This window comes from Pteropus vampyrus, unplaced genomic scaffold (genome assembly GCF_000151845.1).
Source record: "Pteropus vampyrus isolate Shadow unplaced genomic scaffold, Pvam_2.0 Scaffold13, whole genome shotgun sequence".
Taxonomy (NCBI): domain Eukaryota; kingdom Metazoa; phylum Chordata; class Mammalia; order Chiroptera; family Pteropodidae; genus Pteropus; species Pteropus vampyrus.
This window is the reverse complement of record NW_011888794.1, coordinates 7630647-7651985: the sequence shown is the minus strand read 5'-3', so window position 1 is coordinate 7651985 and position 21339 is coordinate 7630647. Positions and strand designations below refer to the sequence as shown.

Genomic DNA, 21339 nt, shown 5'->3' with positions numbered 1-21339 from the left:
TCAGCCCTCAGGGTTACCATAGCAATGTCAGAGCATACACAGAAACTGGTGATGGCGGTGGTACGGGGAACGAAGATCAGGACTAAGCCAGCAATTTCAAAATATGATAGGACTTTAACTCTCTCATAAATCAAAGATCTCTTAATGAGATTTGGCTCATTAGTGCCTGTGTTACTGTCCACTGGAGGACCAGGTTCCATTGATTCACCTCCGAGCACCGCTTTTACAGGCGGGGGGCACAATAACTTTAGATGGAATGTGGTTCTTGTCATACTTGAGTCTCAGGTTATCGTGAATCACATTTCCCTTGTAGAAGTGGGTTCTTTTCAAAGCATCAGCTGCTGCTCTCAAATCGACCAGGCGTGGGGGTGTTTTTGTTGGTGTCATTGATATTCTGCCGTCTAAACTCATTGTACAAAATTGTATTCCCACACTAACTTTTGTGCACATGCTCCCAACAACTGATTCTTCATATCAGAGAACAATCGTCCTCTAACTTCAGCTGACGTACAACAATCGCTATAAATTTTTATAGAATATATGTATGAAAAGTCTGTCTTCCATAAGGAAAAATAAACCAAAGGCTCTCAAACACGTAAAGGACTGCATCACATTATGATTAGTTTAAGCTGATATCCTGTATATAATTAATGAAGATGTGGTTGTTATAGAGCCAATTCTCTCTAAAAGTATCAGATTATCTTGTAATAATCATAGCTATTTATAGTTGTCAATGCTAAATGTTATTTAAAGAAAGCAGAGGAAGAAGCGTCAAAGAAACTACTGGCCCAACCTGAATACAAGAAAACACCAACGATTTTATTTTCCCTTAGGGAGAGTTTATTTACAGGTATTCTCTGTGAAATTATGTGGCTGGTATACAGTTATATCTAAAGTAACAGAAAACTGTTTTCCTCAGGAACTTTTTTGTTTTTGAGATGCAATGCCTCAAAGTGAAGAGACGACGAATACAGTGGAATATAAATAACAGTTATTTACAGTTTACAAACATACATAAATATAAATATGCAATGACCTCTTTTTCCATCTGGTCCTAACTCATATTTTTAGAAAGTGCAAAACCTTGTTTATGGAATCAAAAAGAGGTGGATGAGAAATAGAGTATTTGGAAATTGTTTACATGTGAATTTAATTCTAAAGTGGCTTGATGGCTATTTTATTTAAAACATCCTAAATATTTCAGATATTTTAATTAATAACTACCTAGGTATGTTTGAAAATTGAGACTCAAACTCAACTATATTTTTCCTGAAAATAACTACAGGTAAAGCCAAATATTTAAGATTGTCAATATATTTCATTCGTGTAAAAAAAAAAACCAGCCACACAAAAAACAAACAAACGAAAAACATTTTAGAAAACAAGCATGCAATTAATGGCATACACTTTAAAGGAAAAAAAGAACTACCAAGCAAATTTGAAATTTCCTTAGTAAGTTTGCTGTTGGTAGTGGTATCAATATAGTGATTCGGAAACTATTACGTGCATATTACAAGACAGAACAGATGAGTAAATATGCTGATGTTAGAAACGAGGTGCCCACTGTGGGAAAATCAACACAAATATGAAAGTGGTAGGAGGAGAGGAAGAACCATGAAGTATTGGATTGGATTTACATCTATCATGTAAGCTCAAGGTTGTTTTTTTTTTTTTTAAAAAAAAAGTTCTTGTCCTAGCTAGCGCTGTGGCCCAAAAGAACCCAGAAGCAGTGACAATACAGTAGCAAGGAGCACATCTGGCTCTTGGATCTTGGTTTCTAAATATAATTACTCGCTAATGGGAACCAGAATACTTAGAGAAATAGCTGATTTCAGGGCCGAGACCAAGATATTGTGAAATGAGCCAGGCGCACAGTGGTGTGCCAGACAGTAAGAAAGACACTCACGGACAGAGAGGCGAGTGTCAACGGGGCGGAGGAGCCAGGCTGATGGGTAGCCTGGGCCAAAGCGGGGACAACTGGAGCACTGAGTCAGTAATAATGGGAATGGATTATTACACATTGTAAAAAAGAAATGAAGCGTGTATCCATATCTATATGAAAAAGTTAAGAATAACTGAAATATAAAGGGAGAGAAAGCTCTTCTTTAAATAAAGACTATACATGAACAGATGTCAGAGACATAAAGAGGACTGAGTTCCATCGATATAAAGGGCATAGTTATGAGGGAAGTAGGAAATAAAAGTAAGAACTGATTCAGGCAGAAATCATCAACGGTTATAAAAACCAGTCTGTATGAGGCTGAGGGGGAACAGGATGTGAAGAAATCTGGCAGATACCACCTGACCCAAATAATCGAATTTGGCATAACACATGATGGGACACGCTGACAACAAATGCCTTCTGAAGTGATACAGAGACAGACACAACATAACCTGCAGAGTCCTTTGCATGAAAATATTCAACTTGGATCTAAATGTGCGGAAATGATCAGACAAACCCAAAGTGAAGACCATTCTGTGAATCAACTAGACTGTGTTCTTAAAAACCACCAATATCATAAAAAGCCAAGAGAAAAAGAAAGGGAAAAAAAAAGTTAGGGAAACATTTAGATTAAAGATAAAAGAGACATGACAACCAAATGCAACACACAATCTTTGTTTAGCTTTTGGATTGTAAAAAAATTATAAATGACATTATCGGGACAACTGGAGAAACTTAAAAATGTACCTGATGTTAAATAATTATATGGTAGTAAAGTTAAGATACCTGATAATTATATTATGGTTAGGCAGGATGATCCCATGGCTCCTAGGAGACAGATGCTGACACTTTCAGGCTTGCTAGCAATTTAGACCACAGTCCCTTGTTCTCTAGTCCATGCCTTTGAACATGCTATTCTCTCTACACAGAACATCCCTCTCGCTTTCTTCACCAAGCTTACTCCTTCACCGAGAATCCTTTCCTGACAGACGCGGGCTAGTCTGGGTGGCCCTCTGTGTTCCAACAGCATGTGGTACTTACAGCGATAAACCCTTGACGATGTTATTTACCAGATGGTTTCTTCCACTAGACTATGAGTTCACTGAGTACAGAGATGAGGGCTTTCATTTCTCTCTAATACCTGGCATAATGATAGGATGCCACAGAAAGTGTTCATTAAGATATGTTGACTGTATAACAAGTGTGGTACGATATGGTCACTGGGAGGAATGATGATGAGAATGAAGGTCACGGATACAGAGGGGCCAAGTAGGTGGCAGGGCGTTCCCACCATGCTGCAAACAACGTAAATTCATTTCTCCCTTTGTCCCGTCTCACGCATCCATTCAGTTGATGAACTTTGTTAACGTGCCTTCCCACGTAGCTCATGCATCGATCCATTGTTCCTTTTTCTGACTAAACTTTATGTTGGTGGTCCAGAGCTGAATTACTTTTCACTTGAAATACCACACGAGTTACCTGGAGTCGTATTGCTTCCTGTTTCCCCCTAATTCTAATTCATCTCAAATACTACTGATAAGCCCTAGAGCAGAATGATGATCTTCATTCCCCCAGTCACAAATTTTCCGTCTCTCTCACTTCCTACAATATAAAGTCCCAGCTCTGTCACTTGCACCTGACACGGAGTCCAACTGCGCTTCGAATCCCATCTGTACCTTCCAACATCACCACTTATTTTTCAGCTAAAGACAAAACCCGTGATTCTCCGCCGTCTCTCCTGTCCATCACTCTCCACCTGGAACCTCTATCCCTGCCCTTGTCCCCAGAGCTGATGGCTTTTCTTGGCCTTCATGTCCACATGCATAATGGAAAGAATAAAACGCCAAAGCAAGAAGACCTGCATTCTAGTCTGAGCTCCCAACTAACAACCTGTGCGACACCAGGCTGGTTACATAATCATTCCTGACGTGTGTAATAGAGAGAACACCTGTCTAGGGTTAAGAAGAGGATCAGATGAGGTAACAGAAATGAAAGTACTTGGTAAGCTGCTAAGTGATATAAAAATGTAGGGAAATAAATTCATGAATGAACTCCAGTGTACACTAGAGGAAGTCTGTGAAATACCTGCACGTTTCAAACATTGTTTTAGATACATTATAAATTCAATCTTTTATAGAATATTTGATTATATTCTTAGTAAAGGACATAATCATATATTACGTCATTTGTGAGGGAAACTGATAGAGATGAAGACATATAATAAAGATGGTTTCATCTTTTGTTAAAAATGCATTTAGAACATTCACTCCCTACCTGTTTACTGAGGACCTACTATGCGCAAAGACATTATTAGGTACTAAGGAGACCCGAGCCCCAAGTGTTAACAAGAAATGTTTTCAGCTCTTAAGAAACGGAGAAGTGTGACGGGGATGAGAGGGACCTATATGAACTACTGGAGATGTGAGGCTTCCTAGCGAATTACGACCTGACGAATAGGCAGGAGTTGGCCAGGACAGGGACTATGGAGAGAAGAGCATGTCTGGCAGAAGGAAGAGCAGGCACGAAGGCAAAAGATAGAAATAAAAACAAAAGCGAGGAATAATGAAGTACCTAAATGATTCATATGTACATTATTCTAATACAATCAGAGAAACAAAAAATTAGCCATTTTTTATTGTAGACTAGAATTCAATTTCTCTAACTACAAGTCAATTTGTATTCAAAATATTTATAGCCTCTCTCCTGCTGTGAAAACTCTTTTAGATAAATAGACTCACTGCAATAGACAAAGCCTCGCTGTGTCTGAAGAACACGTCGCCTTGTTTAATTTGTAAAAGGTGTTTTTAAAAAAATCTCACAGTGCCGTGAGAAATGGAGAAAGGGGAGTTAAGGAGATTCTAGAGAAGAATCGACAGGATGAGGGGACAGGTGGGGATGAAACTGCTGAGGAGTGAGTCGGCCACATCTCAGCTCTCTGGGGCCATGACTGGTAAAACATAAAATATGGAAAAGGGTTTTAAAAATACTGATTTTGGTGAGCGACAAATGTTAGAGAAGATAATGAGCTCCCCTTGGGGCAGGTGAGTGTGGTGTGCTAGCTGCGGACAACTTCTAGAAGCAAGCTGGAAATTCTGGCCTCAGATTCAGACAAAAATTTAGGTAGCGCTTTTGGAAGTCATTTCCGTATTGAAAACAAATACTAATTCAGCACTATGTACCGGACCTTGAAAAAGGCCCTGGAAATAACAGGGTGAGACTTTACCCTTGTCTCAGAGGCGCGAGTGGCACCCAGGAAGTGCACGTGACTGAATCTGAATCTGAACAGGCGGCATCTTGAGAATCACCTGAATATAAAGAGCAGGAGAAAAAAGATAAAGCGGAAATGTGTTAGGAACGTTCTTTCTTTTATTCCAGTTTCCCCAAGCCAAGGTATAACGCTGACACTGCAGATAACTAAGGATGTAAAGACGATCCTAAAAGGGTCCGGCACGTTAAAAACGAAGCACAATAGGTCACATAAAAGGTAAGGAATCTGAGTGTAACTGGATTTCTCAACAGCGACCTGAATTACAGAAGACAGAAAAGATATGGATTTCAAATTCTCAAGAGAAATTACGTCCGATGAAGAAATGGGTTACGTTGCCAACAGGATGAGGATCGAAAGGGGACATTTTTAACCTGCGAGTGGTCGCTCTTTCTTAGAAAGCTACTGGAAGATGTGCCTTTGCCAAACAAAGAAGAAAACGAAGAAAACCATGAGATCCAGGAAAAGGGAGGGGACAAACCAGCCAGGTGGCAAAAAAGAATTCCCGGGATGGCACTGGCGTCCCGGGACCAGAGCAGCCGGTTCGTACCACACGGGAGAAAATTGGGCTAGAAGACAGAACAGTGGCCGAGGAGCTGAAAGCAAATCTGCTCTGTTGGACCATGTGCAAAAAACGATTGCTGTTTATTTCACAGACCTGTCAGAATGTTTGGATGAAACAGTGACAGGTATACATGAATACTCAGCAAATTAAAAAAATAGTACAGACCTAGAAACAACATGGTTGTCCAACAGGAAACACTGACTGGAGGGGTGAAGAATATGTACGCAGCTGCAATGTTATAAACGCTGGCTATTCTTGTGACCATCGGCTGCGATACGATTATCATGGGACGACGGCAGGGGTCAAGGAGAAGGGGTACACGAGGGGACTACGAGCGAGGAGGGGGCATGAGGAGACTAGATCTTCAACCGCTTCTCAGGAACTTAGTAACGTCTAAATGAGCAAATTCATAAATGATAGTGTAAGCATATCGAGCAATAGGTAAGAGTTAAATACCCGAGGAAAGCCTTAGAGTTAAAAGTGGCTGGCTCTAAGAAATAGGAGGGAATGAAAGAGAAGATAATTTATTATGCTATGAGCCTGTTAGATTTCATTAAGGAATTTGTAGACACTATATTGCTATAAAATAACTAAAAAAAATTGAAAAAAAAAAAAAAATTCCTGCCAGGAAAAGATGACTGACGGGGGCGGAGGAGGTGGGGATGAAGGAAGAGGTGGACTCTTCGCCTAGATGTGCTTCCCTCTGATCCTGGGACAAAGAGAGGTGACAGACGGTACCACGTGGATATTATGATGGAGAGCTCCAGCCCAGGAAGGACACCTGGTACGGGGCACAGGGAAAAGGGACAGAGGTCACGAAAGGTCTCCTGGATACCTGACTGAAAGAAGAGCTTTGGATTTGCCAGTACTTCCTGAAGAAGGAGGTCCCGCTGGAGGTCACAGAACAGCTGTGCAAGGCAGGGTCCTGGAGGAACAGGAAACACTCGTTTCCGATGGCTAGAGATGGAGAGCGGGGTCTGGGGGGGAGTGGCAAGAGGTGGTGCCGAGGAGGCAGGCGGCGGGCAGCTCGCCAAGCCCTGCTGTGCCAGGCTATGAAGTTCGGGTTTTATCTTTAAGGGAGCCACGAACTCGTTTTAAGCTGGGAAGTAAACATGGTCAGATTTCTACTTTAGAAGGATCACTATAGGAGGAGACAAGATGGAGGGCACGGATAATAAGGGCAGTTTCAGTGATTTAAATCAAGGCAAAATGTGATTGCAGGACCCCAGTATGGAACGTAAGTGGTGAGAATGGAGAAGAGAAAAGAGGAAGAACAGAAAAATCTTGGTCTGCATGGATGCATCACAAAAAAGGAAGGAGAGGCTAGTTTGCGGGTACCTGTCCTGGTCAACTGGACTCATCACAACACTACTCACCAAGTACTAAATTACTGTTGTTTGGTGTAGAACGGGGCTGAGCCTAGAGAGGAATTTAGCTGATCCATTAAGATGTTCTTGAGCTAGCCATCTGCAGGTCTTTAAAGGTATCTGGAAGGCTGATGGTTTTAAACTGGGGGCGGGGAGGTATCGGTTATACCGGTAGGTTTAACTTAGAAGTGTATTGGTCATATTGATGCTATAGAATGAATACAAGCAGAGTGAAATAACACACAAGTTCTGAATTCAAACAACCTGGATTTAAATACTGGCTTTCCAATTTGCAGTCATTGTGACTTTGGGCAAATTACTTAACCTTACTAATGCTCATTTTTTTTTTTTTTGGTCAATTTTAATTTGCGAATAATAATAATAGCACCTACTTCATAAGGTTATTGGGAGGATTAAAGGTAAATCACTGCAGGGCTTGCGAGTGCCTGGCACATAGTAAGAACTTAGCAGTACTGAATCTCCATTGTGGTCGTTTTCGATATTGTGGTAGGTCATGAGCTCTCTTAGGAAGAGCGTGTGTAGTAATAAGAAAAGAAAGCTGAAGTTAAGCCACAGAGCAAACTAATATGAGAAGGGGATTTTAGGAAGAAACGACTGTTCTCAACCTGTGACCTTTTTCCGTTGTGTGTATTTTGCATGTGGTTTCAGAGCTTCTCCCTTTTCATTCCCATCGTCTCCCGAAGTAACTTTCTCTAGGTCTCAGCACGTAAAAAGTTTTTATTGAAGTATAACTAACATCAGCAGTTAGTTTCATGTGTACAACATAATGATTTGACATTTACATGTATTGTAAAATGCTCACCACAATAAGGCTAGTTACCATTTGTTGCCAAAATTAAAAAAGTTTTTTTTTTTCTTGTGATGAGAGCTTTTAAGATTTACTTTCTTAGCAACTTTCAAATTTGCAATATAGTCTACAGCCATGCTACCCTGAACAAGCCCAATCCCGTCTGATCTCGGAAGCTAAGCAAGGTCGAATCCGGTTAGTATTTGGATGGGAGACCACCTACGAAGACCAGGTGCTATAGGCATAAAAAAGTGAAAAATAAGGGATTGTAAGCTGACTAGGTCCTTGAAATCTGTGAGGTCAACCAAGGTTTGCCTAGCCTAAAAAAAAAAAAAATTTGCAATACAGTATTAGTGACTGTAGTCACCATTCTGCACGTTACATCCCGTGACTTATTTATGTTGTATCTGGCGGTTTGTACCTCTTGATCCCTTTCGCCCATCTTGCCCATCCCCCACTCCCCTCCCCTCCGGCAACTACCATTCTGTTCTCTGTATCTATCTATGAGTTGTTTTGTTCTGTTTCTTCGATTCCATAAATAAGTGAGATCATACGTATTTGTTTTCACTGTGACTTATTTCATTTAGCTTACTATGTCTCACCACTTTACGTGACTTCAGCAGTAGCAAGAGATAGGAGGAGGACCACTTGGAGTTTAGAGTGGGGAATGAGAATGCCCCGTTTCTCCGACTAATGGACAGTGTGCAGCTGATGCACAAAATGCAGGGACTCGTAGTTTATCCCAATTCTTTCTAAAAGAATCATACGACGGTTGCTCTAACAAAATTTCGTAAATTCCTGCTCTGTGATGCTGGGAACTGGGCTGCATTTGCTTTACTTGGTAGCTTAGTTCAGTCTTTAACCTTCTAGAGCAAAGCTCAAAATACTAAACAGACAGTAAAAAGGCAGGAATCGTTTTAAACAAAGTCTTTGAACGTGTCTTAATCTAGACGTAAAAGTAAAAATTTATTTGAGTCAAAAAAAGCTAGAAAGTTCATTTTCATCGGGACGTAACTGATAAAATGATAATTAGAACAGTTTTCTTTTATGCTGTAATTAAATGACTAGCTCAACCATAAGTGGAATTTTATATTAAAATGTTTTAATATCTCTGGGTTTTTTCCCACTACTCTTCATTATTTGCAAAACTGAATTAAATATTTTTTCCCGTTATGAGTTAGAAGGAAAAAATTAGACTCTTTGACAAAGAAGGAAGGTCCCCCCCATCCCTCTACCTCCCTCAGATAGAACAATTAAGAGCAAAATCAAGGAGTCAAAGTGACAAAGTGCTGGGCTTGCATCCTGGTCTCGCTCTCCCCAGATGTGTGCCATGTCCTTACCTATAAGACGAGGACAATAAGAGTATGTACCTCAAATGGCTGTTGTAAGGATCAAGTCAGCTAATATACATAAAGAGCTTAGAATAGAGGCTCAATAAATGGTAAGGCCTCGATAAATATTAGCTATTATTTTTAATATTATTATGACCATCTTTTCCCACTCACATGGCACACATTGCTCATTGGCCAATGCGACACATCCACTCTCTTGTCTGCTTCCACTACAGAGACAGGAAAAGTTAACAACCTCATTTTGTGAGACTCCCTTGCAGCAAAGCTGGGGCGGGGGTAAGGAGAGATGCGATGCATTTCTCGACAGTAAAGCATAAGTGGACATCTGCCATCGTAAGTCCAGGAATAGAAGAGGCATATATTGATAACCTCTCTCCCTCTTCCTACTGACTATCTACTGGAGCCGTGACAGCTGTGATTGCCATCACATGCTGCTACCCCCTTCTTGCTATGTGAAGTATGCTTGGACCTGTGGCAATTGTCTTGTAACTCTGGGCATAGATCATGGGCTATTTTTTTAGTTGCTTTATAAGGCTATATTTTCAAAGCTCGAGTGAAAAAAAATATTTTACAGATAGGTTTGAATGTAAAAACCATAATTATCATACTATTTGTTATATTGTATTCAAGTTGAAATCTAAATAATTTCATGACTTACAGTAAACAGACTTATAGAGACATTTGTAAAAGAAAGAATTTTTCTTTTATGAACTTTCCAGTCTTTAAAAAAAATCCATATCCACTATTGGATGTCATGTATAAAGTATGGTACTATTTTAATTATATAAACAACCAGGAAAAAGTGGTAATCTAAATATACTGTAACAAATCAAACTGTATTGTCACTAATTTCCAACTTCCAAATTTCATATGATTTAGATTCTGTTGTAAGAAAATGATTCCAGCATCATATTCATTTAGCTTAACCTATGAAGATATCTAATTTACTCTCTTCTGGAATTTTTTTATTAGTTCTTTCGTTTTTAAAACTAACATAAACAACTGACAAAATTCAAGAAATAAGTTACTTGTCTGCTTGTTTACTTCTCTCAAATAAAAAGGGCGCAACCATTTTTGTAATGTAAACAAAACATACTTAAGGTACAAGATTTAAAAGTAAGCATAGAAATGAGTTTGTCATTATGAAATGCTATAGCAAAAACTTGTATTAAATGAATACCCCATATTAAAAACAAAAAAGGAAAACAAAACTTCAATAAAACAGAATTTCCTAAAATATATACCACAGAATGGGGTGTGTGGGGGGGGGGCGGAGACAGGGTGGTTCTGTGGTTAAATAAGCATGTAAGATAATGTATAGTATATACTGCTCTTGGCAATTCATATCAAATACATGTGAAAACTCAATTCATGACACATGATAAATGTGGCATTTCAAATCTGAGAATAAGAAAATATTCAATAACTACTGTGGTGATGGTAGTTTACAAATGGGTCAAATATTTCATTAAAATCTAAAATTGCAAAAGCATAGCAGACAACATGGAAAAGTATATTTGTTATTCGTTCTGTAATGAAAAGATTTTCCCAAGAAAAATCTAAATACCCAAATGTCATACGGATTGTACTATACTAAATATCTACAAATCAAAAGAATAAGAACAAAGTCTACAAGCAAACGATGAAAGGAAAAACTAGAAAAAAAATTGAAACACAGGTATTCCCTAAGACTGAATTTTTTGAAATAAAAAACATTATGACTCAATAAGAAAAAGACCCACAATTCACTAAAAAAACCCCCGAAACAACTATTGAGGCAAATGAGATGTTCAGGAAACCCATCATAAAAATACACAAACTAGGATTTTATACGGAGGATATATAAACCTCAACCTCATTCATAATGAAAGACAGTCCAACTACATCGATGAGAGATCATGTTTTACCTATCAGCCTAACGATAATAAAAAACGAGAATAACTAATAAAGATTAGGAAACAGGTCACTCCACACATTGTTGGTGGAAATATAAAACAAATGTAACCTCTTTGGAATACAATCCAAAAATCTCTATCCGGAACAAAATTGTAGATACCATTCGATGAAATAATTATTTTCTAAGAAAATTATCCTACGTATAACTCATATGTGTGTGAGGGCATCTGTACAAGGATGTTCATTACCATGTTGTTTATAATAACGAAAGGTTGGAAACAACCAAAATGCCCACCGGAAAGAGACCAAATAAATGACGACATTCATATACTAAAATACACTGCGATATGAAAAAATAATGAAGCATATTTAAATTTCAATAGTTGATATGGACCATTTCTAAAACATAGTTAAAAAAGCTAATCGCTTTTTTTTTTTTTTAATCAATGAAGACACTGGATATAGACCTCTCGATGGCCACTCAATGCTAACAGCTACAAAGCAGAGAATACATTTTCTGACATCCTCCGTGGTCAGCTGCTACCCCACTACATGGTGCTGAAGAAAGGCATTGCCCAGTCATCCTTTTTGTGTTCAACGCTGTTAAAATGTCTCCCATGTAAGTATCCAAGTGCCCGCCTCTGATTAGCATGTTCACAGTGACCTACTCCAACGATTACTCTTTAAAGAAAGCAAAGTTTAAAACCCAGTGTTGACTCCCTGGCAAAAAAAAAAATGTTGTCACGGTTGTCACCGTGTGTTACACAGGGTCTAGGGTGCTGAACAGACGCCTTCAGTTGCAGAAGCACAGAATGTCAGGAAAAAAGAATGTATCTATTTAAATATGACTATAAATAAATGTATATATACAGAGATGTGAACTGATACTGGCATTTAACAAGATATGACTCGGTGAACACCCATGACCCTTTGATCACAAAGGAAAAGAGAGGAAAAGGTTAATTACACAGCATAACCACCACTTCGGAGTAGAAGCTGCGCTTGTCACTCAGGAGAGCTTCACTTTACTCTGAGAAATAAGCCTGACAAGTACTTAAGCTTGGCAATTGCTTACTTCCTGTTGAAAATATAGTAGAAAGTGTTTTTAAATTTTTCAAATATTTCCTTTGTTAGTGGAGAATTTTAAAAAAGACTTTTGATGGCTTTGTTCTTCAAGGTTTTTGAACAAAGAATACTACGAGTTCAGATAGAGAAAATGGAAATGCTTACTCAATACCAAGAATCAAAAAAAGGGACGTAAGCTAGAGAACAGTAGTGATTTCACAGACACTTTTTTTTTTTTTTCATGAGAAGCTCTAGGATAAATGAACTTGAGGCCACAAGGAGCCACTCAGAGAGGGATACCTGGAGCACTGAAAGGCCCCAGAGGGGCCTGACAGTCAAGCTCTGACAGCGGCATATGGTGCACGCTGGAAAAGAGGCCGAGGGAGCTTGGATTAAAGGCTGAAGAACTGCCATAGAATCTATCTGAAAGGTGTGAAATAATCAAAATTGTACTTCACTATGATTAAAGCTGGCATAGTGTGAAGGTGTCAAGCCTGGGTGACTGGGAAAATGGTGGTATCATTAACCCAAAATAAGAACATGAAAATCAGGCTTTATGTGGAACATGATGTTAGGTTTTAGATGAATTGATTTTGAGGTGCTGGCAGAATAGTCAAATAGTTTTGTCCAAGATGTAGTTGGAAATATAAAACTGTCAAGTCTGTTGTTCAATTCCATCCTACAAATAGGGACTAGGAATCTGGGTCGGGCACCAAAACCAGCCCCAGTCCCTGTTCTCGTGGGACTTACAGTCTAAGGGTGATTTCAATACCTACTTTGTGACTACCTGCATGCTGGATGTTCCAAAAAGAAAAAAAGCAGTCTGCTATGAAATTGCTTAACACAGAGGCAATAGGTCCGTTCAAGACTGTGACACAGTGAAATGCTCCTCTCTGCTCTCTCTGACTCAGGCTAAGAGCTCCTGCTACAGATGTGCTAATTGTTATAGGAATTCTGTTTGAGGCTTGAGTGTTTTGCAAAAACAACCCCATGTCAGAAGGAGTCTTTCCTGAAGAGGTGGGGGAAGTGTGTACAGAACAATGACTGTTTATCAAAGATCCACAGGAACCTCAGGACCAGACTCAGATCAATGGTAACAAAGAGATTTGGAGATTTCGCCCTCTTCCTAGGTTCCCACCTATGGCCCGCCGCTCCTCACTCCCTCCCCCTGACATAAGAGACGCTTGAACTTGAGGTGCTCTAAAGATGGATTTGAGGAACTGTTCACAGCTCCCATCTTCTTGGTTGGTGCCTTCTCAATTAATAAACCTTTCCTACTCCAAATTCTGATCTACTGAATATTGGCCTTCTGGGGGCACTGAGCAGGTGAACTTTGTGATGGTAACCATCTGACTGCCCACTGATGATTTCGGGGGTTACCCTTTGATACCTGCTTTTGCACTGACCTTTCTGATGGTATGTTTTATGTATACCTTAGAACACAAGACAGTGGAAATTTGTGTATTTGCATCACCTCACATCTTCCAACTTTGCCCAAAGTAATTTTACTAGATTTAAGTTCTAGGTTCATTTTAAATGTGAATTTGTGGTTCAAAGTATTAAGTATTCATCGTTCTTTCAGTTCATTTCAAAGGGGAAGTACAGATTTATTCTGCACAAATATGGCATTCTCTCCCTACCCCTTCCTCAATCAGATGCAGAAACTGAGGCATTCATATTTACAAACTGAAGAAATTTAAAAATCTTATTTAGAGTAACAGCAACCTATTTTTGAAAGAAAGGAAGTCGGCAAAGATAATAAGGCAAAGTGGAAAGTGGGGGGAAAAAGGAATTGACATATGCTTCCAGAGAAAGCAAATAACACAGAAAAGAAATGAAAATGGGAAACAACTGAACTTTCCATGAACTCATTAACAATTGCAAAGAAACTGGAGGCAAAAAATGTGCTAAACTCTCTCAAGAGAACAATAAGATTTTCCCTCGACTATAAAAAGCTGACAAAAAGAATACAGAAGCCTCTAAATAAAAACTGATATATCAGATCCTCGAGAAAAAATTGTATTTAGAGAGAATGCATGAGAAAAAAGAATAAAAATCTAAAAATGAATTAAGATACATGAGAAAATATCACTCGGACCGAATGCCATTTTGCTAGCATTTGGATGGTCTGTGTGGAGCATTTTTACCTAAATTTTCTAATCTAATTCTCACTTTAACTCTGCAAAGTAGCTATTATCTGAAGCCAGGAAAGCAGGACCTCAAGGAGGTAAAGTGAAGTGCCCACAGCTCTACAAAAGGCAGGTGGCAGAGGGAGACTTGAACCAGCATCTTTGTTTCGAAAGCGCACATTCTTTCCATTACAGACTTTTGACACAGAGGTGGTGATGTATGATAATTGGGAAGAGCTCAGATCCTTAGCTTTGCTGACTTGTACTTAAAGGTATTTTAGTAAATGCATTCATGCGTTCATGCATTCATGGCATTCATAGCTGGGAACTCTATCAACAAGCAAAGATTAGGTTTCCTCAAATTCACTGGGAACCATTCCTCTCTCGAGAACAAGGTAATAAATGAGATGCAGGTCACAGACGGCTCCTACCTCAGAGAGAAAGGCCAGAAACCTCCCTCTCTTAGGAGCAGTAGTATCTGGAAATAATAGAATCAGTCCAGTCTGCAGTGGCTTCCTGGTCCCTCCCTACAACACACTCACTGGGCAACTGCTACACAGCAGACCTCATTTTTTTCACAGATCTTGTGCTTTCATCAACAAGGCAAGACCCTCCACTAGCAAAAAAGATTATGACTCGCTGAAGGCTCGGATGATAGTATTTTTTAGCAATAAAAAAGTGTCTTTAAATTTTTACATATATGCTATTATAGACCTAATAGACGACCGTATAGTGTAAATATAACTTTATATACACTGGGAAACCAAAAAAATTCACGTGACTTGCTTTCCTGCGATATTCACTTTATTGCAGTGGTCTGGAACGGAAGACTTGCCTGCTGGGTTACAACCCTGAGGCCGGCCAAACCACCATTCCCGGACACCACTGCCCAAGAAGTAGTCCTTCCTTATCTTTACTTCCTCCAGCGTGTATCAGCATGAACAGCTTCGCTACCATCTCACTGTCTCCAGGGGATAATCTTTTCACCTTTTCATCTGAATTGGAAATGGGCTCTACCTGGAAACTGGAGAGATGCTGCTCGTGTTCTCATACACTGATGAGCCTAAGTCTGTGGGGTAGAGATGAAGGAGACAGGAGTGCCTGTTTTCCCTCTGGTCCTCACTGCTACATCAGGCTGTCACTTCCGTCCCCTCGGGTGAAAAGCACTCTCCTTTGAGACACACATCATTCATTCTGTCATCCCTCTAGGTCACCGTCATCCGGTCATGCACAGATTTCCTCTCTCATGCAAAACAGACTTTGTCATCTGACTCAGGCTTCCTCTTCAAGCCGAGCCCTGCGTGGATTCAGTTCCCTGTGAACAACCAGTCCCAGAGCAAATCCTGAGTTCTCCGACCTCCCGCACCTCCCGGGACCGGTGCTTTTTCTCCGCTTCCCATTACTCACGCTCACGTCCATAATCTGAACTTTGCCACCACCCACAACTGTTCCCTTATACTTCTAATAACTTAAATCCATACCAGCCATGCTCTGACTCCTGTCCTTCTTGTTCTTCCTTTCTCTCTCTTTTCCCCTTCCATTAGTCCTGCCACCTGTCCCTGGCAATCTCCAGTGTCCTGGCTCCATTTTCTGGCCCATCCGGCTTACGCTCCGTGGTTCCGCACGTTGCCCATTGCTCACCAGCGAGCATCTTCCTTCTCTCCTTCTCTGCTGTTCTGGTGAACCCCCAATTCCATCTTTTTGGCACTATACACCAGCTGCTAAGCAATCATGGCGAAAAAATGAGACTTGCAGGATGAGGGCCAGTGCATAATCGCAGGTGCCAACCTCCGCTGGGTTCTTCACACTACTCGACCCTCCCGAGTTTCAGCGGGAGGCTCTCGCCCCACTCCATAGGGGCTGTTTCCGTGCTTCCCAGCTCCCCTCAAGCCTCTCAACCAACCACTGCCCCTCCCGGGCAGAGGGCTGCCTCTATTTCAGCTAGAAAATAGAGACCACTCGATGAAAACGCCGTCACCTTCATACCAGCAACTCCAACGTCAGCCTTTCCTCCTTCCCGCCCGTCACAACGGCGGAGCACGCTGCTTTCCCAGTCGATCTCCTCGGCCTGTGCTGGCGTCTCACCCTCGGCACTGCTGCTCGGCAGCACCCCCGATCTGCCTTCATTCTCTCCCAGCGTCGCTCTTCTCATTCCCCCCAGTCCATTTGAAATGAAGTCAAACACCTACTTTGTGCTCCCAAGACACCCCCAACTTCCACCCCCTCGTCTGCTGCCTTCCTTACGTCTGTCTCACTGCCCATGCTCGTTATCCGCCCTCTGCCCTATCCTTTGAGCTAAAGTCGGTGGGACAGTTTTCAGTCTGTTTGTTACGTGATCTCTTGGCAGCATGTGACAATGGTCTGCCCCTTCTCCTTTGAAGAGGTCTCTTCCCTGAAGTGGTTTCCTGGAACACAGGACTTTCAGTGATAAAACTGGAAAGTCTCAGGCAAGCTGGGATGAACTGGTTACCCTAGCCCAATCAGTCACTAGACACGGTAACTCAGGCCTTAGAGATCAGCGGTCCCCAACCTTTTTGGCACCAGGGACCGGGGCTCCTGTGAGAATCTAATGCCTGATGATCTGAGGTGGAGCTGAGGCGGTGATGCTAGTGCTGGGGAGCGGCTGCAGATACAGGTGAAGCTTCGCTTGCTCGTCCGCTGTTCACCTCCTGCTGTGCAGCCCAATTCGTAACAGGCCACGGACTGGTACTGGTCTGTAGCTTGGTGGTTGGGGACCCCTGCTATAGATAACTAGCATCTTATCTATAACGTAACATCTACAAAATTGAAATTCTCACCATTTCCCCCACGCTTCTACCTCCTCCTATGTTCCTTATGCCAATGAGTAGCACTACCTCTTCAAGACAGAAGCAACTATTGAAGGCAAGTATACATAGAAGGATCTATCTCAAAGCACTGAGTTCCCGCTTTTCTTACTGAGAAAATGTCCAACAGGATTCATATATAACCTATTAGCACTTAAAAATCCTCCTCAATGAAAAACAATAAAAACTAATGTAGCATTTATGAAATGGTACAGATCTAGTGGATAGTTCCAGTAGTTAAAAATTTCTCTCTTCAGTGCTCCGTTCTTCAACTATTCAAATTCTTGACAGTAATTTTGACTTCTATCTAATCTGTTATACAATTTCTTCTTTAAACACCTTGAAATATTTGTAACGTGCTGTAATGGAATGATTAATTTTCCTCTCCAATAAGCTGCAATGAAGAAATGCTCCCCTTGAGTAAGGAAATGCTGGAAAACAACTCGTGTTAACTTAAGACCGCCTCAGCCTGAAGACGTAGTAGACACTCTGCCGGTTACTGGGAACCAAAATGGTTGCCCTTCAAAGTTCATTCCATAAATGGTCTGTGGAACTGTCATCTCCATATGGCTCCTGGCTCTAGGTGTACTCTACCAAATAGCACCTTTAAACTTGCCTGGACAAGTGAAATACAGCCCAGTGCCCGAAGGAGAATGAACGAAAGTTTTAGATGAAGAACCTACAAGAGAAGTGCAAGAATCAAGACTCTTTAGGCCAAAGGAAATAAGATAAAGAAGTAACTTCATGGCACTCGGATCATGATATTTACATCCCTTCAACTCATTCAGTATGAGACAGTAGACAGGCTGACATTAAAATGAAAAATCGACACTAAGTTGTGGAATTCTTTGAAAAGAAATGATTGTTAACACAGGAACGGCCTGCCACAGGAAATGGTGTCCATTTCTCTCAGATTTAAGGAGATATTCGCTACTGTCCCAGGGGGTTTAGGCATAGCACCGTTGAAGTGGGTGTCTTGCTGCGGTTTCATAACTTGCAACTTGCTATTAGACACACGGCTACAAACAAATAGGAACAATTCTCTGTTGTTCAATCTATTTATCTTAGTTTGTGCTTCCCATTTTCTCCCTCTTGCCAGCCACCTTGTGGCCACATTTGTACATATTAATGCTTTCACAAGGGGGTATGTGCATCAATAAGAGAGTTGAAATTAGATTAGTTAATTTGCTACTTCATTAACAGCTGTGGTAAAAAGTCCAAAGAGAAAGAAGATTGAAACTAGCTAAAATGAGGGGTTCGTATTGTAAGTGAATCGAAATTATCTATGTCCCCTATTTCTGCGGATAACTGAGAGTCAGCTGTGCACACATCTGTGGGTGTTTATAAACATTTAGCATCTGTAAGCTTATGGGCTGTAAATGGTGAGCTAATTAGTGAAATGTTAGTCATTCCTAATGACAGTTGTTATGGATAATGGTTTTATCCAGGTTAAATTGATCTCAGAACCTTGTTGATCACTGGAGGCCACTCTATCTTTTATTACAAGACTAAGGAGCTACACTATGTCACACATTAAAGATGTATTATAACTAGATCAGGCTGCTAGTTTATGCATCTTAATGAGCCCTACTCGTAATAGATTGAAATGCTGATTGTCCGGGAAAATGAGAAGTTGTCAATCTGTAAGAAGTTCAACTGATTCTGTAATCTATGTCATTTTTCTGTTGTACATACACACTAAATATATTCCATTCAAAAAATTAAGGAAGCATAGATAGCAAACTAATAATTGACATGAGAATAATTCATTAATAAAAAAGTTTGTTCATATACATACATACTGCATACATATGTATTTCCCTAAGTCTCCCCTATCATAAAATTTTCCTAAACCTATGTCTCTCTTTTATTGATCAAAAATGTGGGGAAAACACTCTAAACAATTTCAATTAAATTTTTTCCTTCAAGGGGATAATGGGACATGTTCTCTGTCTAACCTTACCCGTACCCCAAGTCTCACTCTCCAGGAGAGAGGCCAACCCCAGCTCATCCTCATAAGCTAACTAGATTTGGTTTCAAAGGTTCTTGGTTGGTCCAGTTACAAAAGAATTCATAAAATACCTTTGTTAACACAGAATTTTTTTCTTCTAATTAAAAAGCTAACATTTATGTGTAGTTGTTATGTTTCACAAGCAATGCCAAGCCCTTTCAGAAAAACTTACCCGCTGGATAAAAAGGCACTAAATCGGAGATACAAAGTCAACACGTGCTAAAGCTAGTATAGGTATCATCCACCCACCATGAAAGGTTCTCCCATTCACCCAATCAGCTCTGGTACTACCCTGAAACTGCCTTTCAAAAACTATTACGTCTTTTCTCAGTCCAGCCTAGTTTAGGCCTTTGGCATTTATATTCTGTAAAATGTTAACGGTCTCCTAATTGGTCTCACTCTTCCTACTCCCCTCACATCCTCTAATCCAGCTGCATTTTCGCCATCTGGACCATCTCTCTCAAAGAAGACCTGATCCCTGCTCTGCTTAAGGCCCCTGGAGTGTGCCTACAGCACGAAGCAAAACTCAAAGCACAGCACTCTCCTGACCTCCAATTTATCCTCATCTCTTCCCACAGCTCTACCCAAAGTATATCCCAGGCCTGCTGCTGTGTTATTTGTTGCTGTCCAAATATGAATTCCATGCCTCTGTGTCTTAATTTACTCATCCCAATGGATTCCCAGGCTTGGAAGCCCTGGTTCATTTAACTCTCTGTTCAACTTCGTATCCACCTTATTCAAAAGACCACCAGAAGTTTGAGCACTGCTGCTCAGATGCAGCTCACTCTCTCTTCCCCCATCCGACAGTGGAACCCCAAAGGACCATTCGTAGCATAGAAACTGTCCACACAGGAGGGAATGCACACTACATTCTTGGAATGTAAGTAGAAAAGGTGTCTCATCTGGTGGGATGGAGTCTGGGAAGGGAGGAGATCCCACGCAGGCTGGAGCCCTGCGCTCTACTCCGCATTCCAGGAGGAGGCTGGGGCTTAAACGATAGACTTTCTCGTGGAGTCACAGAGGTTGGATCCAAGAGCAGAAGCATCTTGTGTCCAAAATACAGAATTGTGAGAGTGGCAGATGAATCACGTGCTCCCTGAGAGGTGGCCAGGGAGCAATCTGGGCACAAGAAGGCTGCAGAAATCCCCGTGGCAGCTGAGTGTGGTAAGAGAAGCACAGAAACGTTCTATGGGCACAGTTTGGAGAGAAAAAGAAGTCAGGAAGTACAAGTTCAAGTGAAGAACACAGATACATTTTTGAGAATTTGCCAATGTCAGAGAGCAGAGGTGGTATCTAAGAGAAATCTAACTGATCTCCCAGGTTACCACCCAAGAGCAAAACTAACGCCATCTTTACAAAAGTGGGCAGGAGAAATTATGTCAAAAAGTAGGGAGGCTACTTGAGGCCCAGACAATTGAACCAAGAAGAGTGCACACTCTTAGAAGTGTGCCCCAAGCTGGCTTTCAAGCTTGGGGTCCGTTTGAGGGAAAAAGAAAAGAGAGAATGTGGGAGAGAAGTTTAAATATGAATAACTGAATTCTACACTGGAATTACTGAGCTATAATACAGAGGGAAAGGGAGGGAGGAAACTGGCTAAGTTTTTTTTTTTTACCATTATGTAGATTGGTGGCTCACAGTCAGAAATTAAATTGCATTTATAGAAATCATTACATCTTTGAACACCTGAGTTTGTTGTCGTGACTGTGAAATACCTATTTATTACCAATACCATAAGAGCACAGAAAACAAACTTGACAGATGTCATATCTTGTCCTAGGACTGGGCCAATTTACCTTTGAGTCTACTCAAATAGAATATGTAGAAATTGAGGAATTTTTGTTTCACAGACATGAATTCCATAAATATTTTAAAAGTGCTTACTGAACACCTGCTATGGAAAGATGCTATATTAGGAACAGCAGCTTAAAAGAGCGTTGTTTTTTTTTTTTAAAACATGGCTAATTTTGTATAAAATACTTTTATTTTTGTAAGCATTAATAAGAAATAATGGTATGTTTGATTTTCATGTACAAAGAAGCAAATTTTTAATTGCCAAATCTGAACATTAATTCAAATATCATTTGAAATAACTATAGTCAATGTTCCATGTCATT

General features: G+C 40.5%; 1 protein-coding gene and 1 pseudogene across 1 annotated transcript in view; one reads left to right on the top strand and one right to left on the bottom strand.

Moving 5' to 3' along the window:
* Positions 1–21339, bottom strand: part of DIAPH3 (diaphanous related formin 3) — a 445967-nt gene that overhangs the window by 93012 nt on the left and 331616 nt on the right. The gene's annotated exons all lie outside the window — the stretch shown is intronic.
* LOC111733204 lies at positions 8073–8191 on the top strand (annotated as a pseudogene).